This window comes from Callithrix jacchus, chromosome 22 (genome assembly GCF_049354715.1).
Source record: "Callithrix jacchus isolate 240 chromosome 22, calJac240_pri, whole genome shotgun sequence".
NCBI classification, from domain to species: Eukaryota; Metazoa; Chordata; class Mammalia; order Primates; family Cebidae; genus Callithrix; species Callithrix jacchus.
The window spans coordinates 46,885,232-46,912,615 of NC_133523.1; the positions used below are offsets into that span (position 1 = coordinate 46,885,232).

General features: G+C 47.1%; 1 long non-coding RNA gene across 2 annotated transcripts; it reads left to right on the plus strand.

Annotated features, from left to right (window-relative positions):
• Positions 1 to 2,620: 2,620 nt before the first annotated feature.
• LOC103790067 (uncharacterized) lies at positions 2,621 to 25,768 on the plus strand. 2 transcript variants are annotated; one of them, XR_013531093.1, is made up of 15 exons: positions 2,621 to 3,108; positions 3,233 to 3,361; positions 5,543 to 5,665; positions 6,698 to 6,793; positions 8,058 to 8,180; positions 8,280 to 8,355; positions 10,526 to 10,621; positions 12,007 to 12,129; positions 12,229 to 12,304; positions 13,368 to 13,497; positions 15,175 to 15,298; positions 15,996 to 16,122; positions 19,053 to 19,179; positions 21,421 to 21,547; positions 24,841 to 25,768. It is a non-coding gene; the product is annotated as an uncharacterized LOC103790067 (long non-coding RNA). The 2 variants fall into 2 exon arrangements; XR_004738272.3 differs by lacking the exon at positions 24,841 to 25,768 and having other exon boundaries at positions 2,623 to 3,108; positions 21,421 to 22,336.
• Positions 25,769 to 27,384: the final 1,616 nt, after the last annotated feature.

Below are 27,384 nucleotides of genomic sequence, written 5' to 3' on the forward strand. Positions count from 1 at the left end.
CGATCTGGGTTGAGGTAGAGTTGAAGGGGACCTCATTGTCCCTTGAAGATGGAACATGGCACTACTTAGCAAAAGCACGGAGCGTTTGAGTTTTTATTGGGTAAATAAAGCTGAAATGTAGGGTGCATGACCACGTCATGAATGCACAGTGGGCTGGGCGTGGTGGCTCACGCCTGTAATCCCAGCTCTTTGGGAGGCGGAGGCGGGTGGATCACCTGAGGTCGGGAGTTTGAGACCAACCTGACCAACATGGAGAAACCCCGTCTCTACTAAAACTACAAAATTAGCCAGGTATGGTGGCACATACCTGTAATCCCAGCTATTCGGGAGGCTGATGCAGGAGAATCACTTGAACCCAAGAGGCAGAGGTTGTGATGAGGCGAGATCACGCATTGCACTTCAGCCTGGGCAACAACAGCGAAACCTTGTCTCAAAAAGAAAGAAAAATAAAAACACAAAATAAAAATACAGAAATTAGCTGAGCATGGTGGCATGTGCCTGTAGTCCCAGGTATGCAAGAGGCTGAGGCTAGGCTTGAACTCGGAAGGCTGCAGTGAGCTGAGATCGCACCACTGCCCTCCAGCCTGGGCGATAGAGCGAGGGTGGCTCAAAAGGAATGAATAAATTAATGCGCTCTTGATTTAATTTTTGCATATCCAAGATGGGGGTTTCGCTACCGCCCAGGCTAAACTGGAGTCTGTTTCTTCTCCCTCCCTAGTAGCTGGGACTACAGCTGAACATTTAAATCATGCACAGCCAAGAAGAGAGCAAGGCATGTACTTTGGTTCAATTTTAACAGTATCGCTCCATCACCCAAACTGGAGTGCACTAATGTGATCTCTGCCTCCTGAGTTGAAGCGATCTGTATTCGTTTTGAGACAGAGGCTCAGTCTGTCACCCAGGCTTGTGGGCAGTGGCACAATCTTGGCTCACTGCAGTGTCTGCCTCCAAGGTTCCAGTAATTCTCCTGCCTTGGCCTCCAAAGTAGCTGGGATTACAGCTGCCCACCACCACGCCCGGCTAATTTTTAATTTTATTTTTAGTAGAGACGGGGTTTCACCTTGTTGGCCAAGCTGGTCTCGAACTCCTGACCTCAGGTGATCCACCTGCCTCAGCCTCCCAAAGTGCTGGGATTACAGGCGTGAGCCACTGCACCCGGCCTTTTTTTGTTTTGTTTTTTCTTTTTTTTTTTTTTTTAAGAGTCAGAGTCTCATTCTGTCCCCCAGGCTGGAGAGAAGTGGCCCAGTCTCAGCTCACTGCAACTTCTGCCTCCAGAGTAGCTGGGATTTCAGGTGTGTGCCACCACCCGTTGGCCAATTTCGTTTTCCTCTTTTTTTTTTTTTTTTTTTTATTAACAGGCTGGGTTTTACCATGTTGGCCAGGCTGATGTGGAAATCCTGACCTCAGGTGACCAACCCAACTTCACCTCTGAAAGTGCTGGCATTACAGACATGGCCACCGTGCCTGACCCTGTCTCTGACTTTGATGAACTGAGGAAGTAATCTTTTGAACTTTACTCTGAAATGTGAATTTTTTTTAGCATATTTGCCACCACCAACACTCTCGTTTGGAGAATTTTCGTCATCACCCCACAGAGGCTTATGCCCATGTGCCGTCAGTTCCCTCCCCACTGTTCCGCCCAGACCCTGGTAGCCTCTCCGCATCTCTCTAGCTCTGGATCTGCTGCTTGTGGGCATGTCACATAGACCAGTCTTGAATGGGTGGCCTGTTGAGGATAATAGGTGGTCCTGGCTGTCTGCAGTGTGACTCTTATCCCTGAAGGGTGGTCCCTGGAGGGGAGCAGGAGGCTGGGAGAACTGGGCAGAACATCCTTTAGGAAGGGAGTGGGGTGGACAGAGCCTGAGGTCTGGGAAGCTCACAAGGTGGCAAACCCCATGTTCCTCCCTGAGAACTGCGAGGTGACCCCCCTGGGGCCCTGGAAGGACTGAAGGCATCTGGACTGGGAACACCAGGGCACTGCAGCAGTGCAGGCAGGATGAGCCGGGGGGAAAGGAGAGCCAGGCAGCCGGCTGGGGACAGTTTGGGGTTTGGGTTTGATCTGGAAGGAGCAGGTGTGTACTGGGAGAGAGCTCCTGGGATTTTTTGCTCTTCTCCCCCCACTTTTTTTTTATTTATGGATTTTCACTCTTGTCACCCATGCTGGAGTGCAATGGCATGATATCAGCTCCCAGCAACCTCTGCCTCCCAGGTTCAAGCGATTCTCTTGCCTCAGCCTTCTGAGTAGCTGGAATTACAGGTGCCCGCCGTCATGCCTGGCTCACTGTATTTAATAGAGACTGGGTGTCACCATGTAGGCCATGCTGGTCTCGAACTCCTGACCTCTGGTGATCGACCCGCCTCGGTGTCCCAAAGTCCTGGGATTACAGGCATGAGCCACCACACCTGACCCGTATTTCCTAATTTTAAATATAGGGCCCATCCGTCATGAATTTGGGTGTGGCTTCATGCAGCGGGCATGGTAATCTCTATCCTTGCAATTTTTCAAATGTGTGCTGCCAAAGCAATCATTTCTGTATAGGAATTACTCTTCATTTGAGGATACAATATATAGAACTTTCTTTATTTAAGGCAGGGTATCAAAAATGTGTGATGTACATTTTATCGTATCATGTTTTATGGATAATATGGTCATATACACACGAATTACTCTACACAGAGAATACTCATCACTTCTCCCTTTTTTTTTTTTAAACATGGGGTTTCTCCATGATGGTCAGGCTGGTCTTAAACTCCTGACCTCAGGTGATCCACCCACCTCGGCCTCCCAAAGTGCTAGGATTACAGGTGTGAGCCACCACGCCCAGCCACTTTTGCATTTTTTGTGCCCTTTTTTCGTTTTCTGTTTTTTAAACAAGGTCTGGGACTCTTGCCCATTCTGGAATGCAGTGGTACAGTCTCTACTCACTGCCACCTCCACCTCTCACCTCAGCCTTCTGAATAGCTGTCTACAGGGACATACCCCCTGCCATCTGGCTACCTTTTGTATTTTTACAGATGAGGGTTCACCATGTTTCCCAGGTTCATCTCTAACTCCTGAGCATAAGTGATCCTCCTGTTTTGGCCTGCTTGGGTGCTGTGATTGGAGATGTGAGTTACTATGCCCCACCTGCCCTTATATATTTCTGTTCAAATATTATTGAAGAGCTTTTGTGGACTAACCTGTGCTGTATCCTGGTGGATGTTTGTGTGTATGACGATTTATATTCCTCAGCATTTTAGATTCCATTTTGGATGCTCCCATCTGGACTTGTGTCCCTGTGCTGGAACTAAGTGACCACTTGCCTCAACGTCCATTGCTGTTCTCTTCAAATCCAGACCCATTCTCTTGGTTACGTATAAGGTATGTCTAGTGAGCATTGCTTTTTCTCTTTGGAGACAAAACTCTGCAGGATTGCCCTTTGGTGAACAAAACTAACCTGCTGAATCCTTGAAGGAAGGAATTGGAGAGGGTTCTTTAAGGGGTTTGTATTCCTGATTCCAGAAAACAGGCAAACAGGGCTAATCCTAATCAATGCATCTTTACTTTTGTGTCCATTTTAACCTGCTCAAGGAAAGTTTCAATAAGAAACCCAGAGTGCTGGAGCAAGAAGATCTCGGGCGGCGATTCTTTAGAGGGATGCACTTTTTGTTGACTTGAAAGAAAGAAGGTGCGTCTCTTTAGAGGATTACTGTTTGAGAAAAGCAACATTGAGGTCTATGCTGATCTCGATACATTTGGATACATTTGCAGAGGTCCTTATCATCAGACTTGGACAATAGTGTGCTTTTTTTGGTTTTGCTAGGATTACAGGCATGCACTACCACACCCGGCTAACTTTGTATTTTTAGTAGAGAGGGGGTTTCATCAGTTGGTCAGGCTCACCTTGAACTCCTGACCTCAGTGATCCACCCGCCTCAGCCTCCCGAAGTGCTGGGGTTACAGGTGTGAGCCACCGTGCCCAGCCACTTGGCTAACTGTTGTAGTTTTTGTACAGATGGGATTGTACCATGTTGCCCGAGCTGGCCTCCAATTCCTGAGCTCATGCAGTCCTCCTGCCTCAGCCTCCTAAAGTGATAGGACTAGAGGTGTGAGCCACCGTGCCACACCCAGACTTGTGTATTTATTTTTTTTTGGGGGGGGCAAGGGGGATAGCACCTTGGCATTCAATTGTGGAGTGACTGAACAGCACCAGGGACTGTAGTAAGTAGCAGAATTATAATGATGAGAACATCATTTCCTGCCCTTGCTTAGTAAAGAGAAAGTGAGAAATAATTCGTGACGATACACGGGGTCATAAGACAGAGGCGTACAAGAGAGTCACCCAGCGTAGCCACGCTGGAGGCTGAGGGAAGATCAGGGAGACCCCAGAAATCAGTTTTAAAGGATAAATCAAGGAGGAAAAGAGACGGGGAGCTGAAAGGAAAGCCATGAAGAGGATTTCCTTTTTTTTTTTTTTTTTAAGAAAAAAAAAAAGGAGAAAAGGAGAGGAAGAAAGAGGAAGAAAAAGAGGGAGAGAGAACAAGAATATTGCTTTATTCTAAAAATGGGTATTAATAATGGCCGATCAATATTTTGTGTATTTAAAGTGGAGAATGTATATTTTGTATATTTAAAGTGGAGAGCTCTATAAATATTTATTAAGTTTACTTGTTTTGGATCTGAGTTCAAGTCCTGGATATCCTTATTAATTTTCTGTCTCATCGAGTCTAAATCTTTTTATGAGTCTTACGTATCTGGGTGTTAGGATCGTTAGCTCTTACTGTTGCACTGATCCTTTTACCACTATATCTTTGTTGCTTTGAAATCTATTTTATCAATTTTTTTTTTTGTTTTGAGATGGAGTCTCCCTCTATCCCAGACTGGAGTGTAGTGGCCCAATCTCAGTTGACTGCCACCTCCTCCTCCTGGGTCCAAGTGATTCTCCTGCCTCAGCCTCCTGAGTAGCCGAGATTATAGGCACCCATCACTGCATCTGGCTAATTTTTTGAATTTTTAACAGAGACAGGGTTTTGCCATGTTGGCCAGGCTGGTTTTGAACTCCTGACCTAAAATGATGTACCTGACTGTGCCTCCCAAAGTGCTGGAATTATAGGCATGAGCCACTGCCCTCGGCCTTGTGTATTTGGGTTCAAATTCTGCTGAGGAACTTTTATGGCCTAGCCTGTGGTCTATGCTGGAGGACGTTTGTGTATATAACAATGTATATTCTTTTTTTTTTTTTTTTTTTTTTTTGAGACGGAGTTTCTCTCTTGTTACCCAGGCTGGAGTGCAATGGCACGATCTCGGCTCACCGCAATCTCCGCCTCCTGGGTTCAGGCAATTCTCCTGCCTCAGCCTCCCGAGCAGCTGGGATTACAGGCACGTGCCATCATGCCCAGCTAATTTTTTGTAATTTTAGTAGAGACGGGGTTTCACCATGTTGACCAAGATGGTCTCGATCTGTTGACCTCATGATCCACCCGCCTCGGCCTCCCAAAGTGCTGGGATTAGAGGCTTGAGCCACCGCGCCCGGCCAACAATGTATATTCTTTAACATCTTAGATTCCATTTGGGTCCTTTCCTAAGGACTGTGTGTGTCCCTGTGCTGGAACTCAAGTGAACACTTGGCTCAACATCCATCGCTGTTCTTGGGAAATGCAGGCCAGTCTCTTCATTAAATATGAGGTATGTCCAAGAGACATTGCTTTTTCACTCTGGGGACAGAATTCAGGAGGATTTGCCTTGTGGGGAAGCGAGGAACTGGAGATGGGCCTCTTAAGGGTTTATGTTCTAGATTCCAGAAACGTTCAACAGAAATCTTCAAAAGAAAACCCAGAGTGCTGGAGCGAGATCTCACGCTGTGACCCTCTAAAGGGAAGCGCTTTCTGTTGTCCAAAAGAAACGAATGCGTCTTCCTTTAGAGTGTTACCGTCTGAGAAAAGCAGCGCTGAAGCTGAGGCTGATCATCCTGGTAATACATTTGCAGGGCATGCCTGTAATCAGACGTGGATGATGTTGGGTTTCTATTTTTGTTTTGTTTTTTTTCCAAGGCAGGGTAGGGTCTCTGTTGCCCAGCCTGGAGCGCGTGGCACTTCCAGTGAGATTTCTTGAGCTCAAGTGGTCCTCTTTATTTTCTTATTTTTGAGGTGCACTCTGGCTTCGTTGCCCATGCTGGAGTGCAGTGGCGGGATATCTGCTCACTAGAAAGTCCTCCTCCCAGGTTATTGGGATTCTTACCCCTCAGTCTGCCAAGTAGTTGGGATTACAGGGGACCATCATCACGCCCTGCTCCCTTTTTTTTTTTTTAATTTTCGATTTTTAGACCGAGTTTACCTCTTGTTGCCCAAGCTGGAGTGCAAAGGTACAATCTCAGCTCACTGCAACCTCTGCCTCCCAGGTTCAAGCAATTCTCCTGCCTCAGCCTCCCAGGTAGCTGTGATTAGAGGCCCTCATCACCACACCCAACTAAATTTTGTACTTTTAGTAAAGATGGGGTTTCACTGTGTTGGCGAGGCTGGGTTCCAAGTCCCGACCTCAGCTGCTTTTCCCACCTCACCTTCCCAAAATGCTGGGATTACAGGCGTGTGAGCCACCACGCCAAGCCTGAAGTGGTCCTCTTGAGTCAGCCTAGCCTGTGGTCTATGCTGGAGGGCGTTTGTGTGTGTGACAATGTATGTTCTTCAACATCTTACATTCCATTTTGTTTGCTCCCATCAGGACTGATGTCCGTGTGCTGGAACCCAGGTGAACACTTGGCTCAAAATCCTTTGCTGTTCTCCAGGAATTCAGCCTAATTCTCTGGTTAAAGATAAGGTATGACCTAGCGGACATTGCTTTCTCTCTCTGACAGCAAAACTCAGGAGGATTGCTCTGCGGCGAACAAGGCTAACCTGCTGAGCCTTTGAAGCCAGGAACTGCAGATGGCCCCTTTAGGGGTGTATGTTCTGGATTCCAGAAAACATGCAAACAGGGGCAATAAATGCATCTTTATTTTTGTGTCCAGTTTAACCTGGTCAAGGAAAATTTCAAGGAAAACTTAGAGTGCTGGAGCAAGAAGATTCCATGCTGTGACCCTTTAAAGGGAAGCGCTTTTTGTTGTCTGAAAGGAACCAAAGGCCTTCCCTTTAGAGTGTTACCGTTTGAGAAAAACACCGTTGAAGTTGATGCTGATCTTGGTAATACATATGCAGAGCACGCTTAGAGTCAGGCTTAGCTCTGCCTCTGGGGTTGAAATGATTCTCCTGACTCAGCCTCCCCAGTAGATGGAATTGCCGACACCACGCCCCGCTACTTTTCTGGTGCAAGTGGTCCTCTGTTTTTATTTAGGAGAGGTGGGTTTTCACCATGTTGGATAGAGTGGTCTCAAACCCCTGACCCCAAGTGAGCCACTCACCTCAGCCTGGCAAAGTGCTGAGAATACAGGGATGAGCCCCCGCCTGCAGCCGTCAACACCTTTGGCTGCATGTGTAGAAATTCTTCTATGAGCGGAACTTTCTTTGAGATAAGGTCTCAAAAATATGTGGTGTATATTTCATCATATATTCTTATCATTTATATCCGTTAATCATATACACACAAAATACTCTTCTAAATACATAGAATACTCTGATATCACCTTGAGTATTTCTTTGTTTTGGGGAGTGTGTGTGTGTGTGCGCGCGTGTGTGTGTGTGTGTGTGTTTGTGTGTGTGGTTGCTTATTTTTGAGACTAGGTCTGGCTCTGTCGCCCAGGCTGGAGTGCAGTGGTGAGATCTCGGCTCACTGTGACCTGTGCCTCCCACCGAAGCCTGCTGAATTAGCATCTGCAGGCATGCACCACCACAGCTGGCTAACTCTTGTATTCCTTGTACACATGGGGTTGCACCACGTTGCCAGGGCTGGTCTTGAACTGCTGAGCTCAGGTGATCCTCCCATGGTGGCCTCCTAAAGTGCTGCGATTAGAGGTCTCAGTCAGCCGTGGCCTACCCGTACTTCTGTATTTCTGTTCAGATGTTACTGGGGACTTTTTATGACCTAGCCTGTGGTCTGTTCTGGAGAGTATTTGTGTGTATGACACGTATATTCTTCAACATTGTAGACTCCGTTATGGATGCTTCCATAGAGACGGTGTGTCCCTGTGCTGGAGCTCAGGTGAACACTTGGCTCAACATCCATCGCTCTTCTCTAGAAATCCTGTGCAGTTCTCTTGGTTACATATAAGGTACGTGTAGTAGGCATCGCTTTTTCTTTCCGGAGATGAAAGTCAGGCGGATTGCCCCATGATAGACAAACCTAACCTGCTGATGCTTTGAATCCACAGGAGGTGGTCCTGCTGATCCCTAGGGGTGCTCCTTCCAGGGGTTCGTATTCCGGCTTCCAGGAAATATGCAAGCAGGGTAAATAAATGCATCTTTATTTTTGTGTCTGTTTTGACCTGGTCAAGGAAAATTCAAACAGAAAATCCACAGTGGTGGAGCAGGAAGATCTCAGGCAGTGGTCTTCTGGAGGAAGAGGCACTTTCTGTTTTCTGAAAGAAAAGAAAGTGCTTTCCTTTAGAAGGTTACTCCTTGAGAAAAGCAACGTTGAAGTTGATGCTGATCTTGGTAATATGTTTGCAGAGAATGCTGTTAATCAGATGTGGATGATGTTGGGGTTTTGTGTGTGTGTGTTTGTTTTTTCTAAGATAGGGTGTTCTGTTCCCTGGGCTGGAGTGGGTGGCACTTCCAACCTAGATCTCTTGAGCTCAAGTGGCCCTCTTTTTGTGACAGAGTCTTGTTCTTGACCCAGGCTGGAATGCAGTGGCAGGAATTTGGCTCACTGCCACCTCTGCCCCCTGAGTTCAAGTGCTTCTTCTGCCTCAGCCTCCTGAGCCACGGGGATTATAGGAATGTGCCACCATGCCCGGATAATTTTTGCATTTTTATTATTTATTTATTTATTTGCTTACTTAACGTTTGAGACAGAGTCTCCTGTCGCCCAAGCTGGAGTGAAGTGGCGCACTCTCGGCTCACTGCAACCTCCACCTCCCACCTCAGCCTCCTGAGTAGATGTCTGCAGGCATGCACCCCCACACCTGACTAACTTTTGCCCTTTTTGTACAGAGGAACCCCTGAACTCAAGTGATCTTTCCACCTGGGCCCCCTACACTGCTGTGATTAGTGGTATGTGCCACCATGCCCCATGCTTCCTTGTGTGTTTCTGCTACAATTTTATGGAGGAGCTTTTATGGCGTAGCCTGTGGTCTATCCTGGAGACTGTTGGTGTGCGCCACAATATATACTTTTCAACGCCTTAGATTGCATTCTGGGTGCTTCCATCGGAACTGTGTGTCCTGTACGGGAACTCAGGTCAACGCTTGGCTCAAAGTCCATTGCTGTTCTCTAGAAATCCTGCCTAGTCTTCTTGAGCAAATATAAGGTATTATCTAGTAAGCATTGGCTTTTCTTTCTAGATACAAAACTCGGGAGGATTGCCCCTTGATGTACAAAGCTAACCTGCTCAGCCTCTGAAGCAAGGAACTGGGCATTGTCCTTTTAAGGGTTTATGTTCTGGATTCCCGAAGACATGGAAACAGGGCCAATAAATGCATCTTCGTTTTTGTGTCCAGTTTAACCGGGTCAGGGAAAATTTCAATAGGAAACCCAGAGTGCTGGAGCGAGATCTCACGCTGTGACCCTCTAAAGGGAAACGCTTTCTGTTGTCTAAAAGAAACGAATGCGTCTTCCTTTAGAGTGTTACCGTCTGAGAAAAGCAGCGCTGAAGCTGATGCTGATCTTGGTAGTACATTTACAGAGCACGCTAATAGTCAGACTTGGATGAGGTTGGGGTTCTGGTTTTGCTTTTTTTTTATTATTACTATTTTTTACTTGAAAGTCAGTTGGAATTACCAGCCAGCATGCTTTTTTTTTTTTTTTTTTAAAGGCAGGGTCTCGGTTGCCCAGGCTGGAGTGCTTGGCACTTCCAGCGAGATCTCTAGGGCACAAGTGGTCCCCTTTTTATTTTTTTATTTTATGAGACGCACTCTGACTCTGTTGCCCAGGCTGGAGTGCAGAGGCTGGAACTGTGCCTCCTGGGTTTCAGGGATTCTCCCACGTCAGCCTGACCTAATAGTGGGGAATACAGGTGACCGTCGTCATGCCCTGCTAATTTTTAAAAATTTTATTATTTTTAGACCAAATTTTCCTCTTGTTGTCCAAGCTGGAGTGCAAAGGCACAATCTCAGCTCTCTGCAACCTCTGCCTCCCAGGTTCAAGCAATTCTCTTGCCTTAGCCTCCCAGGTAGCTGTGATTAGAGGCCCTCACCACCACACCCAGCTAAATTTTGTACTTTTAGTAAAGATGGGGTTTCACTGTGTTGGCGAGGCTGGGTTCCAAGTCCCGACCCCAGCTGCTTTTCCCACCTCACCTTCCCAAAATGCTGGGATTACAGGCGTGTGAGCCACCACGCCAAGCCTGAAGTGGTCCTCTTGAGTCAGCCTAGCCTGTGGTCTATGCTGGAGGGCGTTTGTGTGTGTGACAATGTATGTTCTTCAACATCTTACATTCCATTTTGTTTGCTCCCATCAGGACTGATGTCCGTGTGCTGGAACCCAGGTGAACACTTGGCTCAAAATCCTTTGCTGTTCTCCAGGAATTCAGCCTAATTCTCTGGTTAAAGATAAGGTATGACCTAGCGGACATTGCTTTCTCTCTCTGACAGCAAAACTCAGGAGGATTGCTCTGCGGCGAGCAAGGCTAACCTGCTGAGCCTTTGAAGCCAGGGACTGCAGATGGCCCCTTTAGGGGTGTATGTTCTGGATTCCAGAAAACATGCAAACAGGGGCAATAAATGCATCTTTATTTTTGTGTCCAGTTTAACCTGGTCAAGGAAAATTTCAAGGCAAACTTAGAGTGCTGGAGCAAGAAGATTCCATGCTGTGACCCTTTAAAGGGAAGCGCTTTTTGTTGTCTGAAAGGAACCAAAGGCCTTCCCTTTAGAGTGTTACCGTTTGAGAAAAACAACGTTGAAGTTGATGCTGATCTTGGTAATACATATGCAGAGCACGCTTAGAGTCAGGCTTAGCTCTGCCTCTGGGGTACAGATGAGCCTCAGCCTCCGCAGTAGCTGGAATTACAGGTGCCCACCACCACGCCCGGCTACTTTTGTGTATTTATATATACATATATATATGTATGTGTATATATATATATATATATATATATATGTGTGTGTGTGTGTGTGTGTGTGTGTGTGTGTGTGTGTATACACACACACACACACGCACACATAGTTTTTTAATAGGAAAGACAGGTTTTCACCATGTTGGTCAGATTGGTCTCAAACCCCTGACCTCAAGTGAGCCGCTTGCCTCGGCCTGGCAAAGCGCTGAGAATACAGGTGTGAGCCCCACCTGCCGCCATCATCACCTTTAAGTCCACGTGTAGGAATTATTCTTCCCTGAGCATACAATATACGGAAGTGTCTTTGAATCAAATTCTCAAATATCTATGATAGCTATTTCATCATATATCCTCATATACATCATATAATCATATAAACACAAAATACTCTTCTAAATACATAGAATACTCTGATATCACCTTGAGTATTTTTTTTGTTTCAGGGTGTGTGTGTGTGTGTGTGTTTGTGTGTGTGCACGTGTGCATACGTGTGTGTGTGTGTTTGTGTGTGTGGTTGCTTATTTTTGAGACTAGGTCTGGCTCTGTCGCCCAGGCTGGAGTGCAGTGGTGAGATCTCGGCTCACTGTGACCTGTGCCTCCCACCGAAGCCTGCTGAATTAGCATCTGCAGGCATGCACCACCACACCTGGCTAACTCTTGTATTCCTTGTACACATGGGGTTGCACCACGTTGCCAGGGCTGGTCTTGAACTGCTGAGCTCAGGTGATCCCTCCTAAAGTGCTGGGATTAGAGGTCTCAGTCAGCCGTGGCCTACCCGTACTTCTGTATTTCTGTTCAGATGTTACTGGGGACTTTTTATGACCTAGCCTGTGGTCTGTTCTGGAGAGTATTTGTGTGTATGACACGTATATTCTTCAACATTGTAGACTCCGTTATGGATGCTTCCATAGAGACGGTGTGTCCCTGTGCTGGAGCTCAGGTGAACACTTGGCTCAACATCCAACGCTCTTCTCTAGAAATCCTGTGCCGTTCTCTTGGTTACATATAAGGTACGTGTAGTAGGCATCGCTTTTTCTTTCCGGAGACGAAAGTCAGGCGGATTGCCCCATGATAGACAATCCTAACCTGCTGATGCTTTGAATCCACAGGAGGTGGTCCTGCTGATCCCTAGGGGTGCTCCTTCCAGGGGTTCGTATTCCGGCTTCCAGGATATATGCAAGCAGGGTAAATAAATGCATCTTTATTTTTGTGTCTGTTTTGACCTGGTCAAGGAAAATTCAAACAGAAAATCCACAGTGGTGGAGCAGGAAGATCTCAGGCGGTGGTCTTCTGGAGGAAGAGGCACTTTCTGTTTTCTGAAAGAAAAGAAAGTGCTTTCCTTTAGAAGGTTACTCCTTGAGAAAAGCAACGTTGAAGTTGATGCTGATCTTGGTAATACGTTTGCAGAGAATGCTGATAACACACATCAGATGTGGATGATGTTGGGCTTTTGTGTTTGTTTGTTTGCTGTTTTCTAAGACAGGGTGTCTGTTTCCCCGGGCTGGAGTGCGGTGGCACTTCCAACCTAGATCTCTTGAGCTCAAGTGGCCCTCTTTTTGTGACAGAGTCTTGTTCTTGACCCAGGCTGGAATGCAGTGGCAGGAATTTGGCTCACTGCCACCTCTGCCTCCTGAGTTCAAGTGATTCTTCTGCCTCAGCCTCCCGAACCATTGGGGTTATTAGAAATGTGCCACCATTTTGCATTTGTATTATTTATTTACTTATTTGCTTATTTACTTTTGAGACAGGCTGGAGTGCAGTGGTGCAGTCTCAGCTCACTGCAGCCTCCAACTCCTACCTCCTCCTCCTCTTGAAAAGCTGTCTGCATGCACCACCACAGCTGACTAACTTTTACCTCTTTTGTACAGATGAGGTTTCACTATGTTTCCCAGGCGGGCCTCGAACCCGTGAGCTCAACTGATCTTTCCACCTGGGCCCCCTACACTGCTGTGATTAGTGGTATGCGCCACCATGCCCCATGCTTGCTTGTGTGTTTCTGCTACAATTTTATGGAGGAGCTTTTATGGCGTAGCCTGTGGTCTATCCTGGAGAATGTGGTGTGAGCCACAATATATACTTTTCCACATCTTAGATTGCATTCTGGATGCTTCCATCGGAACTGTGTGTCCCGTACGGGAACTCAGGTGAACGCTTGGCTCAAAGTCTATTGCTGTTCCCTAGAAATCCTGCCTAATTTTCTTGGGGCAAATATAAGGTATTTCTAGTAAGCACTGGTTTTTCTTTCTAGATACAAAACTCAGGAGGATTGCCCCTTGATGAAGAAGGCTAAACCTGCTGAACCTTTGAAGGATGGGACCTGGAGATAATCCATTTAGGGGTTGATGTCGCGGATTTCAGGAAACACGCAAACAGCGCAGGTAATTGCATGTTTCTCTTTGTGTCTATTGGAACCTCATCAAGAAAGATCCCAACAAAACGGTGCTGGAGCTAGGAGATGTCAGGCTGTGACGCTCTAAATGGAAGCACTTTCTTTTGTCTGAAAAAAAGAAACTGCCTTCAATTAGAGTGTTACGGTTTGAGAAGGGCAACATTGAAGTCGATGCGGATCCTGGTCAGACGTTTGCAGAGATGGTTACCATCAGATTTGGACAGTGGTGCGGTTCTGTTTTGGTTGTGTTGTTTTTTCTAAGACAGGGTCTCTGTCGCCCAGACTAGAGTACCGTGGTGCAATCTTGACTCACTGCAACCTCCGCCTCCTAGGTTCAAGTGATCCTCCTGCCTCAGCCTCTGGAGTAGCTGGGATTACAGATGCCCACCACAACACCCAGCTAATTTTTGTATTTTTAGCAGAGACGAGATTTTGCCCTGTTGGCCAGGGTGGTCTTGAACTCCTGACCTCAGGTATCAACCCGCCTTGGCCTCCCAAAGTGCTGGGATTATACACGTGAGCCACTGCTCCTGGCCAGCGTTTGAGTTTTTATTGAGTAAATGAAACTGAAGTGCAGATGCATGACTAGGTCATAAATGCACAGTTAATTTAATTTTTTTATTTTAGAGACAGTGGTCTTCCTATGCCCCTTAGGTTAAACTAGGCTTTAGAGATTTTCCTGCCTCTGCCCCTCCCCACTTTCTTGTACCTGGGACACCAGGTGAACATATTATCATAGATGCAACCACCACCACTGTAGTTTGGAGATTTTCATCACCCCAGAGAGGCTTATGCCCATGTGCAGTCGCTGCCCTCCCCACTCCTCCACCCAGACCCTGGCAGCCTCTCTGCATCTCTCTAGCTCTCGATCTGCCTCTTGCGGGCATGTCACATAGACCAATCTTGAATGGGTGGCCTGCTGAGGATAATGGGTGGTCCTGGCTGTCTGCAGTGTGAATCTTATCCCTGAAGGGTGGTCCCTGGAGGGAAGCAGGAGGCTGGGAGAACTGGGCAGAACATCCTTTGGGAAGGGAGTAGGGTGGGCAGAGCCTGAGGTCTGGGAAGCTCACAAGGTGTCAAACCCCATGTTCCTCCCTGAGAACTGCGAGGTGACCCCCCTGGGGTCCTGGAAGGAGTGAAGGCATCAGGACTGGGAACAGCAGGGCACTGAGCGGTGCAGGCAGGATGAGCCAAGGGGAGAGGAGAGCCAGGCATGGCTAACCTCGGACAGTTTGGGTTTGATCTGGTTGGAGCCCCTGTCTTCTGGGAGGGAGCCCCTGGGATTTTCACTCTGCCTCTGGCTGTCTTTCAGTCATGGAATCTGATGACAAAGCGTCCCACCCAGGGCCACTTCATTTGGTTTCTGGAACCCATTGATCCTTCCTGCCTGGAGCTGGGATCTTTTGAGGAAGTTTGAGATCTGGCCGGGCGTCTGGAGAATCATAGAAACCCCTAACAATCCCTTCCCTTTGCTGACATCTCTGCGTTCCTGCCTATTACCTTCCAAAGGAGACCCTTAACTGAATTACCAAAGGGGGCTTTCCAGGGCGGGGGTAAATTTGTATTTCAGAGAAACAATGTATTTGAGATGTGATTGAATTAGAAATCGTTGACTGTTTAGGTGTGGGCATTCATTTTTTCTAATTTTATTTATTTTTTTGTTGAGGCGGAGTTTTACCCTCGTCACCGAGGCTGGAGTGCAATGGCGTGAATCTGGGCTCACTGCAACCGCTGCCTCCCGAGTTCAAGTGATTTTCCTGTTTCAGCCTCTAGAGTCGCTGGGATTACAGGTGAGCACGACCACGCCCAGTTAATTTTTGTATTATCAGTGGAGATGGGGTTTCGTCACGTTGACCAGGATGGTCTCCATCTCTTGACCTCGTCATCTGCCCACCTCAGCCTTTCAAAGTGTTGGGATTACAGACGTGAGCCACCATGCCAAGTCTTTTTTTTTTTTTTTGTATATAGGATATGTAGTAGAGATGGGGTTTCGCTACGTTGGTCAGTCTGGTTTCAAACTTCTGACCTCAGGTGATACAGCCACCTCCACCTCCCAAAGTGTTGGGATTGCAGGTGTGAGTCACACTACTGAGCCCTTCGTATCTGCGTTCAGAATTTACTGAGGAAGTTTTTTTTTTTTTTTTTTTTTTGAGACGGAGTATCGCTCTTGTTACCCAGGCTGGAGTGCAATGGCGCGATCTCGGCTCACCGCAACCTCCGCCCCCTGGGTTCAGGCAATTCTTCTGCCTCAGCCTCCTGAGTAGCTGGGATTACAGGCACGCGCCACCGTGCCCAGCTAATTTTTTGTAATTTTTAGTAGAGACGGGGTTTCACCATGTTGACCAGGATGGTCTCGATCTGTTGACCTCGTGATCCACCCGCCTCGGCCTCCCAAAGTGCTGGGATTACAGGCTGAGGAAGTTTTACGACCTAGCCTGTGGTCTGTCCTGGAGGGCGTTTGTGTGTGTAACAATGTATCTCCTTCAGTATCTCAGATTCCATTTTGGATGCTTCCATAAGGACCGTGTCCCTGTGCTGGAACTCAAGCGCACACTGGCTCCAAATCCAGTGCTCCTCTCTTGAAATCCAGCCAGTGCTCATGCTTACATGTAAGGTATGTCTAGAAGGCTTTGCTCTTTGGGAACAAAACTCAGGCTTGCGCTCTGATGAACAAGGCTAATCTGCTGAGTCTTTAGAGCAACGAATTGGAGATGGTCCTTTCAGGGGTTTGCGTTCTGGATTCCAGAAAATGTGCAAACAGGGACAGTAAATGCATCTATATTTCTGTGTCCAGTGTAACCTGGTCAGGGGAAATTCCAACAGAAAACCCGGAGCGCTAGAAGATCTCAAGCTACGATCCTCTAAAGGGAAGCACGTTCTGTTGTCTGAGAGATAAGCACGTGCCTTCCTTTAGGGGGTCACTGTTTGAGAAAAGCAACGTTGACGTTGCTGCTGACCTTGGTGATGCATTTGCAGAGCATGCTTATAGTCAGACGTGGATGATGTTGGGGTTCGGTTTCTATTTTGTTTTTTTTCAAGGTAGGGTCTCTGTTGCCCAGGCTGGAGTGGGTGGCACTTTCAGCGAGATCCCTGGAACTCCAGTGGTTCTGTTTTTATTTTGTTTATTTTTTGAGATGCACTTTCACTCTGTTGCCCAGGCTGGAGTACAGTGGCAGAATCTCTGCTTACCGGATATTCCACCTGCCAGGTTCCAGGGATTCTCCCACCTCTGCCTGCCCAATAGTTGGGAATACAGGCACCTGCCATCATGCCTTGATAATTTTTTTTTTTTTTTGAGTCTGAGTTTTGCTCCTGTTGCCCAGTCTGGGGTGCAATGGTGTGATCTCATCTCGCCGCTACCTCCACCACTCGGGTTCAAGCAATTCTCCCTGCTTCAGCCTCCCAGGTAGCTGGGATTACAGGCACCCATGACCACACCCACCTACTTCTTGTGTTTTTAGTAGAGATTGGGTTTGACCATGTTGGCAAGGGTGGTCTAGAACTCAGGACCTCAGGTGATCCACCAACCTTGGCCTTCCAGAGTGCTAGGATTACAGACACAAGCCACCATGCCTAGCCTCAAGTGATCCTCTTGAGTCAGCTTAGACTGTGGTCCATGCTGGAGGATGTTTTTTGTTTTTTTTTTTTTGAGACGGAGTTTCGCTCTTGTTACCCAGGCTGGAGTGCAATGGCACGATCTCGGCTCACTTCAACCTCCACCTCCTGGGTTCAAGCAATTATCCTGCATCAGCCTCCCGAGTAGCTGGGACTACAGGTGCCCGCCACCATGCCCAGCTAATTTTTGTATTTTTAGTAGAGACGGGGTTTCACCATGCTGACCAGGATGGTCTCAATCACTTGACCTTGTGATCCACCCACCTCGGCCTCCCAAAGTGCTGGGATTATAGGCGTGAGCCACTGCGCCCGGCCCATGGTGGAGGATGTCTGTGTGTGTGACAGCGCATATTCTTCAACATCTTAGATTCCATTTTGGTTGATCCCATTGGGACTGTGTGTCACTGTGCTGGAACTCACGTGAACACTTGGCTCAGTATTCGTTGCTGTTCTATAGAAATCCAGCCCAATTCTCTCAGTTTAAGATAAGGTATATCTAGTTGGCATTGTTTTTTCTCTTTGGGGACAAAATTCAGGAGGATTGCCCCTTGGTGAACAAAGCTAACCTGCTGAGCCTCTGAAGCAAGGAACTGGAGAGGGTCCTTTTAGGGGTTTCTGTTCCGGATTGTAGGAAACACGCCAGCAGGGCCAAAAACTGCATCTTTCTTTTTGTGTTCATTTTAAACTGGTGAAGGAAAATGCCAACAAAATGCCCAGAGTGCTGGAGCAAGAAGATCTCATGCTGTGACCCTCTAAAGGGACGTGCGTTCTGTTGTGTGAAAGGAAACACACGCCATCCCTTTGGAGTGTTACCGCTTGAGAAAAGCAGCGTTGAAGTTGATGCTGATCTTGGTGATGCATATGCAGAGCACGCTTTTAATCAACTTGGACGACGTGAAGTTTCTGTTTTGTTTTTGTGGTCTAAGACAGGGTCTCTGTTGCCCAGCGTGGAGTGTGGTGGCACTTCCACCCTAGGTCTCTTGGGCTCAAATGCTCCTCTGTTTTGAAACAGAGCCTTGCTCTGTGACCCAGCCTGGAGTACAGTGGCAGGATCTTGGCTCATTGCAACCTCCGCCTGCTGGGTTCAAGTCATTCGACTGCCTCAGCTGCCTCAGTAGCTGGAATTACAGGCACCCGACGTATGTCCAGCAAATAATTGAATTTTTGTTTTTTGTTTATTTAATTTTTGAGACGTCTCGCTGTCACCCAGGCTGGAGGGGAGTGGCATGATCCTGGCTGACTGCAACCTGTGCCTCTCAGGTTCAAGTGTTTCTCCTGCCTCAACCTCCAGAGTAGCTGGAATTACAGGTGCCAGTCACCACACTCGGCTACATTTTGTATTTTTATTTATTTATTTATTTGTTTTAGAGTAGAGACTTGGTTTCACCATGTTGGCCAGGCTGGTCTCAAACCCCTGACCTCAAGTGAGCCACTCATCTCAGCGCGTCCAAAGTGCTCAGAATGCAGTTTTGAGCCAGCACCCGTGGCCATCAACACATTTTGCTCCATGGAAATTATTTTAGCACTGGGTTATGGACCCTCACTTGGGGTCAGGTAGAGTTAAAGGGGACCTCAGTGTCCCCTGAACAAGGGATGTGGATTGTTCAGCAAAAGCACAGAGGTGGAATGCGTGGGGTTTCGCCGTTCATTGGGTAAATGAAGCTGAAATCTTGGGTGGGTGACTAGGAGATATGTGCGTGACACGTGTGTCTCACTATACTGTCCCGGCTAAACTAGGGGTTAGATCCTTCTGCCTCTGCCCCTCCCCCATCCTTCATAGATGGGAACACATGTAAATATTAACCCATGCACAGGCAAGAGGAAAGGAAGGACTGTTCCTTGGTTCATGCCCCACCCCCAGTTAGATTTGTAGTTTAGACGAACAATGTATTTGAGATGTACGTGAATAACAAGCGACTTCCTGTTTAGGTGTGGACGAAGTCTCGCTCTGTCGCCAGGCTGGAGCACAATGGCGAGATCTCAGCCTATCGCAACCTCCACCTCCCAGGTTGAAGCGATTTTCCTGTCTCAGCTTCCAGAGTAGCTGAAACTACAGGTGGGTAACACGCCCAGCTAACATGTTTTTTAGTCGAGACGGGGTTTCACCATGTTGGCCAGGATGCTTTCGATCTTGACCTGGTGATTTGCCCAACTTGGCCTCCCAAAGTGCTGGGACCGTAGACATGAGCAACTCCACCTTGCCAAATGTTTAGTATTTATGAGAATCGGGGTTTTGCTATGTTGACGGTTGGTTTTGAACCCTTGACCTCCAGTGATGTGTTTGCCTACGCCTTCCAGAGTGGTTACAGGCGTGAGCCACCAGGCTTGGCCTTATGTATTTCTGTTGAAAATTTATTCAGTAACGTTTATGCGTGGCCTGTGGTCTATGCTGGAGGATGTTCGTGTGTACGACGATGTATGTTCTTCAACATCTTCGCTTCCATTTTGGATGCTTCCATAGAGACGGTGTGTCCCTGTGCTGGAACTCAAGTGAACACTTGGCTCAAAATCCATTGTCGTTCTCTAGAAATCCAGCCCAATTCTCTTGGTTAAAGATAAGATATGTCTAGTTGCCATTACATTTTCTCTTCGGGGACAAAACTCAGAAAGATTGTTCCCTGATGAACAAGGCTTAAGCTGCTGAGCCTTTGAAGGAAGGAACTAGAGATGCTCCTTCTAGAGGTTTATGTTCTGGATTCCAGGAAACATGCAAACGGCCAATAAATGCATCCTTATATTTGTGTCCATTTTAACCTGGTCAGGGGAAATTCCAACAAAAATCCCAGACTGCTGGAGCAAGATCTCATACTGTGACCCTCCAAAGGGAAGTCCTTTCTGTTTTCTGGAAAGAAAGAAATGCCTTCCCTTTAGAGTGTTACCGTTTGAGAAAAGCAACGTTGAAGCTGATGCCGAATTTTATAATACATTTGCAGAGCACGCCTGTAGTCAGACTTGATGTCGAGCTTCTGTTTTGTTGTTGTTTTCTAAGACAGGGTCTGTGTTGCCCAGGCTCGAGTAGAGTGTCACCTCCAACCTGGGTCTCTTGGGCTCAAATGGTCCTCTTTCTCGGGTCATAGTCTGGCTCTGTTACCGAGCCTGGAGTGTGGTGGCATGATCTTGGCTCATTGCAACCTCTGCCTCCCGGGTTCAAGTGATTCTCCTGCCTCAGCTTCTTGAGTAGCTGGGAATACAGGCATCTGACACATGCCCAACTAATATATGTATTTTTGCTTTTATTTATTTATTTATTTATGAGTCAATGAATGAATGAGATGGAGTCGCGCCATCACCCAGGCTGGAGGCCGGTGGCACCATCCTGGCTGACTGCAGCCTCTGCTTCTCAGGTTCAATTAATTCTCCTAACTCAACCACCAGAGTAGGTGACATTGCAAGTGCCCATCACCATGCCCGGCTACTTCTTGTATTTTTATTTGTTTGTTTGTGTAGCAGAGACCAGATTTCACCATGGTGGCCAGGCTGGTCTCAAGCCCCTGACCTCAAGTGAGCCACTCACCTCGACTTGCCAAAGTGTTGAGAATACAGGTGTGAGCCACCGCCTGTGGCCATCAACATTTTTTACTCCAGGGAAATTATTCTGGCACTGGTTTACAGAACCTCCGTTGGGCTCAGGTAGAGTTGGAGGGGACCTCAGTGTCTCTTTTTTTTTTTTTTTTTTTTCGAGACGGAGTTTCGTTCTCGTTACTCAGTCTGGAGTGCAATGGCGCGATCTCGGCTCACCACAACCTCCGCCTCCTGGGTTCAGGCGATTCTCCTGCCTCAGCCTCCCGATCAGCTGGGATTACAGGCACGTGCCACCATACCCAGCTAATTTTTTGTATTTTTAGTAGAGACGGGGTTTCACCATGTTGACCAGGATGGTGTCGATCTCTTGACCTCGTGATCCACCCGCCTCGGCCTCCCAAAGTGCTGGGATTACAGGCATGAGCCACCGTGCCCGGCAGTGTCCCTCGAAGAAGGGATGTGGACTGCAAGAGCACGGAGGTGGAACGCATGAGGTTTCAGTATTTACTGGGTAAATCTTGGGTGCATGACGAGGAGATAAATGCATGAAATGGGGGTCTTGCTATGCTGCCCAGGCTAAACTAGGGTTAGATTCTCCTGCCTCCACCCTCCCCCATCTTGCGTAGATGGGAACACATGTTAATATGAACCCATGCCGAGGCAAGAAGAAAGAAAGGACTGTTCTTTGATTCATGCCCCACCCCCAGTGAAATGTGTGTTTTAGATAAATAATGTATTTGCGATATACTTGAACAACAAATGACTTCTTGTTTAGGTGTGGACGAAATCTTGCGCTGTTGTCAGGCTGGAGTGCAATGGCGGGATCTCAGCTTATTACAGCCTCCGCCTCCCAGGTTCAAGCCATTCTCCTGCCTCAGCCTCCCGAGGAGCTGAAACTACAGGTGCGCACCACTATGCCGAGCTAATTTTTGTATTTTTAGTAGAAACATGGTTTCACTATGTTGTCCACGATGGTCTCCACGTCTCAACCTTGTGATTCACTCACTTGGGCCTCCCAAAGTGTTGGGATTACAGGCATCAGCCACCGAGTCCAGCCGATTATTTTGTATTTAGTATAGGGGGTCTCAGTACGTTAACCAGGTCGGATTACAGCTTCTGACCTCAAGTGATGCGTTCGCCTCCGCCTTCCACAGTGTGGTGAACAGGTGTGAGCCATCATCCCGGTCTTGTGTATTTCGGTTCAAAATGTACTCAGAATCTTTTATGCTTAGCTTGTGGTCTATACCGGAGGATGTTTGTGTGTATGACAATGTATATTCTTCAACATCTTAGATTCCATTTTGGATACTTTCAGAGAGACGGGATGTCCCTGTACTGGAACTCGGGTGAACACTTGGCTCAAAATCTATTGCTGTTCTCTAGAAAATCAGGCAATGCTTATGGGTAAAGATAATGTATGTCTAGTAGGCATTCCTTTTTCTCTTTGGAAACAAAACTCAGGAGCATGAGCCACTTTATGAATAAGGCTAACCTGCTGAGCCTTTGGAACAGTGACCAAAGGATGGTTCTCTTAGGTGTTTGTGTTCTGAATTCCAGAAAACGTGCAAACAGGGCCAAAGATGCAGATGAACGCATCTTTATTTTTGTGTCCAGCTTAATGCGGTCAAGGAGACTTCCAACAAGAAACCCCAGAGTCCTGGAGCAAGAAGCTCCTGTGCTGTGACACTCCAGTGGGATGTGCTTTCTGTTGTCAGAAAGAAAAGGGGGAGGGCCAGTGGGAGGGGGAGGTGGGGAGGGATAGCCTGGGGAGAAATGCCAAATGTGGGTGAAGGGGAGAAGAAAAGCAAAGCACACTGCCATGTGTGTACCTACGCAACTGTCTTGCATGCTCTGCTCATGTACCCCAAAACCTATAATCCAATAAAAAATTAAAAAAAAAAAAAAAAAAAAAGAAAAAACACACGTCCTTTTAGCTGGTCGCTATTTGAGAAGAGCAGCGTGGAAGTTGATGCCGACGTTGGTCATACGTCTGCAGAGCGTGCTTACGATCAGACGTGGGTGATGGTGAGGTTCTGTTTTTGCTGTTTTTCCAAGACAGAGTCTCTGTGCTGAGCCTAGAGTGGCTGGCACTTCCAGTGAGATCTCTAGAGCTCAAGTGGTTTATTGATTGATTTATTTATTGAAACCCACTCTGGCTTCGTTGCCCAGGCTCGAGTGCAGTGGCAGGATCTCTGCTCACCAGAAGCTCCACCTCCCAGGTTCTAGGGATTCTCCCACCTCAGCCTGCTCTGAATAGTTGGAAACATGGGAAGCTGCCATCACGCCCAGCTATTTATTTATTTTTTTTTTTTTGAGATGGAGTTTTGCTCTTGTTGCTCAGGCTGGAGTCCAGTGGTGTGATCTTGTGTCACTGGGAGCACCCAGGTTCCAGCAATTCTCCTGCCTTAGCCTCCCAAGTAGCTGGGATTACAGGTACCCACCACCACACCCAACAACTTTTTGTGTTTTTAGTAGAGATGGGGTTTCCCCATGTTGGCCAGGGTGGTCTCAAATTCACAACCTCAGGTGATCCACCAACGTTGCAAAGTGCTGGGATGACAGGCGTGAGCCGCCATACGCAGCATCAGGTAGTCCTCTTGAGTCAGGTCTATGCTGGAGGATGTTTGTGTGTGCCAAAATGTATATTATTCAACATTTTCTATTTTGGTGGCTTTCATTGGGACTGTGTGTCCCTGCACTGAAGCTCAAGTGAACACTTGGCTCAACATCCATTGCTGTTCTCTAGAAATCCAGCCCAATTCTCTTGATTAAAGATAAGGTATGCCTAGTGGGCATTGCTTTTTCTCTTTGGGGGACAAAACTCAGAAAGATTGCTTTCTGATGAACAAGGCTAACGTGCTGAGCCTTTGAATCAAGGTACTAGAGATGGTCCTTTAAGGGGTTTATGTTCTGCCTTCTAGAAAACGTGCAGACAGGGTCAATAAATGCATCTTTGTTTTTGTGTCTGTTTTAACCTGGTGAAGGGAAATTCCAACAAAAATCCCAGAGTCTTGGAGCAAGAAGATCCCAAACCATGACCCTCCAAAGGGAAGTGCTTTCTGTTGTGGGAAAAATACCAAGGCCTTCCCTTTAGAGTGTTACCGTTGGAGAAAAGCAACATTGAAATTGATGCTGATGTTGGTAATACATTTGCAGAGCATGCATATAATCACACTTGGATGATGTTGAGTTTCTGTTCTGTTTTTGTTTCCTAAGATAGTGTCTTTGTTGTCTAGAGTGTGGTGGCACCTCCAATGTAGGCCCTTTGGGCTCAAATGGTCCTGTTTTATTGGACAGAGTCTTGTTCTGTGACCCAGACTGGAGGGCAGTGCCAGGACTCCACTCACTGTGACCTGTGCCTCCTGGGTTCAAGTGATTCTCCTATCTCAGCTTTCCAAATAGCTGGGATTTCATGCACCCACCACAATACCTGGCCAATATTCATAGTTTTATATAGAATTCATTTATATGTTTCTTTTTGAGACGAGTCCTGCTGTTGTCCAGGCTGGAGAGCAGTGACATGATCCCGGCTGAATGCAACCTCTGCCTCTGAGGTTCAATTAATTCTCCTGCCACAACCCCTAGAGTAGCTGGAATTACAGGCACCTGCCATCATGCCAGCTACTTTTTTTTTTTTTTTTTTAAGGAGACTGGTTTTCACCCTGTTGGCCAGGGTGGTCTCAAACCCCTGACCTCAAGTGAGCCGCTTGCCTCGACCTCCCAAAGTGCTGAGAATACAGGTGTGAGTCATTGCTCATGGCCATTAACACCTTTTCCTCCATGGAAATTATTTTACGTTGGTTCATAGAACTTACTTGAAGTCAGGTAGAGTTGGAGGGGACCTCAGTGTCCTTTTGGTGGGATGCAGACTGCTTAGCAAGAGCATAGAGGTGGAATGCATGAGGTTTCAGTATTCATTGGATAAATGACCTGAAATCTTGGGTTGTGACCAGGAGATAAATGTGGGAGACGGGGGTCTCACTATGCTGTCCAGGCTAAGCTAGGGTTCCGTCCCCCTGCATCTGCCCCTCCCTCATCCTTCATAGATGGGAACACATGTGAATATTAACTCATGCACGGGGGAGATGAAAGTAAGGACTGTTTTTTGGTTCATGCCCCACCCCCAGTTAAATTTTTGTTTTAGATAAACAATGTATTTGATATGTACCTGAACAGCAAATGATTTCCTGTTTAGGTGTGGACAAAGTCTCACTCTCTGGCCAGGCTGGAGTGAAATGGCGTGACCTCAGGTAATTGTAACCTCCTCTTTCCAGGTTAAAGCGATTCTCCTATCTCAGTCTCCCGAGTAGCTGAAACTACAGGTGTGTACCACCATACCCTGCTAATTTTTGTATTTTTAGTAGAGATGGGGTTTCACCATGTTGGCCAGGATGGTCTCGAACTCTTGACCTCATGATTCACCCACCTTGGCCTCCGAAAGTGATTTGCTCACCTTGGCCTCCCAATGTGCTGGGATTACAGGTAAGATCCCCTGCCCCTGGCCAAATTTTTTATATTTGTATTAGAGACGGGGTTTTGTCATGTTAACCAGACTGGTTTTGAACCCCTGACCTCAGGTTATGTGTCTGCCTCTGCCCTCCAAATTATGGCTATTACAGGCATGAGCCAAGGTGCCCAGCCTTGTGTATTCTATTCAACATTTATTCAGAAACTTTTATGCCTAGCCTGCGGTTCATATAGGAGGGTGTTTATGTGTACGACAGTGCATATCCTTCAACATCTTAGATTCCATTTTGGATGCTCCCATAGAGACGGGGTGTCCCTGTGCTGGAACTCAAGGGAACACTTGGCTCGGAATCCATCGCTCTTTACCAGAAATTCAGCCCAGTTCTCATGGTTAAAGATAAGGTGTGTGTAGTGGGTGCTGCTTTCTTGCTTTGGGAACAAAACTCAGGAGCATCGCCCTGTGATGAGCAAGGCTGACCTGCTGAGCCTTTGAAACAGTGAAGAAAAGATGGCACTTCTAGGTGTTTATGTTCCGGATTCCAGACGACGTGCAAACAGGGCCAAAGAGGCAGACGAATGCATCCTTATATTTTTTTATCTACAGTTTAACCTGGTCAAGGAAATTTCAACAGAGCATCCAGCGTCCTGGAGCAAGAAGATCCCAAACTGTGATCCTCCAAAGGGAAGTGTTTTCTGTTTTCTGAAATGAAAGAGACCCCTTCCCTTTAGAGTGTTACCGTTTGAGAAGAGCAACGTTGAAGTCGATGCCAATTTTGATGATACTTTGCAGTGCATTCTTAGAATCGGACCTGGATGATGTTGTCGCTCTGTTTTGATATTGCTTTCTAAAGAAGGTCTTTGTTGCCTAGGCTGGAGTACAGTAACACTTCCAGCGTCCGTCTCTGAGGCTCAGATGATTCTTTTTTTTCGGACAGAGGCTTGTTCTGTGACGTAGGTTGGAGTGTAGTGCCATGACTCCGCTCAGTGTAACCTCTGCCTCCTGGGTTCAGTCTCCTGTCTCAGCTTTCCAAGTAGCTGAAATTTCAGGTGCCCAGTGGCACACCTGGCTAATATTTGTAGGGTTTTTTTTTTTTTTTTTTTTTTGGTAATGCATATATTTATTTATTTTTGCCACAGTCTGGAGGGCAGTGGCACGGTCCTAGCAGACTGCAACCTCTGATTCTCGGATTCTATTAATTTTCCTGCCTCAACTTCCAGAATAGCTGGAATTACAGGTGCCCACAACCATGCCCAGCTACCACTGTATGTGTTTTTTTTTTACCTAGTGGAGACTGGATTTCACCGTGTTGGCCAGGTTGGTCTCAAACCCCTGACCTCAAGTGAGCCACTTGCCTCAGCCTCCCGAAATGCTGAGAATACAGATGTGGGCCACCACCCATGGCCGTCAACAATTTTTACTCCGTGGAAATTATTTTGGCACTGGTTTATAGAACCTCCTTTGGGCTCAGGTAGAGTCAGAGGGGGCCTCAACGTCCCTTCAAGAAGGGATGTGGACTGCATAGAAAGAGCATAGAGTGGAATGCATGGGGCTTCAGTGTTTATTGGGTAAATGAAGCTGAAATCTTGGGTACATCACCAGGAGGTAAATGCGGGAGACAGCGGTCTAGCTATGCTGCCCGGGCTAAACTGGGGTTAGGTCCTCCTGCCTCTGCCGCCACCATCTTGGTATTTGGGAACACATGTGAATATGAACTCACGCACAGGCGAGAAGAAAGGAAGGACTGTTCTTTGGTTCATGCCCCACCTTCAGTTAAATTTGTACATTAGATAACTAACGTAGTTTAGATGTACTTGAACAACAAATGCTTTCCTGTTGAGGTGTGAATGAAGTCTTCCTCTGTCGCCAGGCTGGAGTGCAATAGCACAATCTCAGCTTAGTGCAACCTCCACCTCCCAGGTTCAAGCGGTTCTCCTGCCTCAGACTCCCGAGTAGCTGAAATTACAGGTGCGCACCATCATACCCAGTTCATTTTTGTATTTTTAGTAGAGATGAGGTTTCACCATGTTGGCCAGGATGGTCTCCATCTCTTGACCTTCTGATTCATCCATTTGGCCTGCCAGAGTGCTGGGATTACAGGCATGAGCCACTGCACCTGGCCAAATTTTTTGTATTTTTAGTAGAGATGGTGTTTTGTCATGTTAACTGGTTTTAACTCCTGACCTCAGGTAATGCATCTACATCCACCTTCCAAGTGCAACGATTACAGGCATGAGCCACCATGCCTGGCCATGTGTATTTCTGTTCAACATT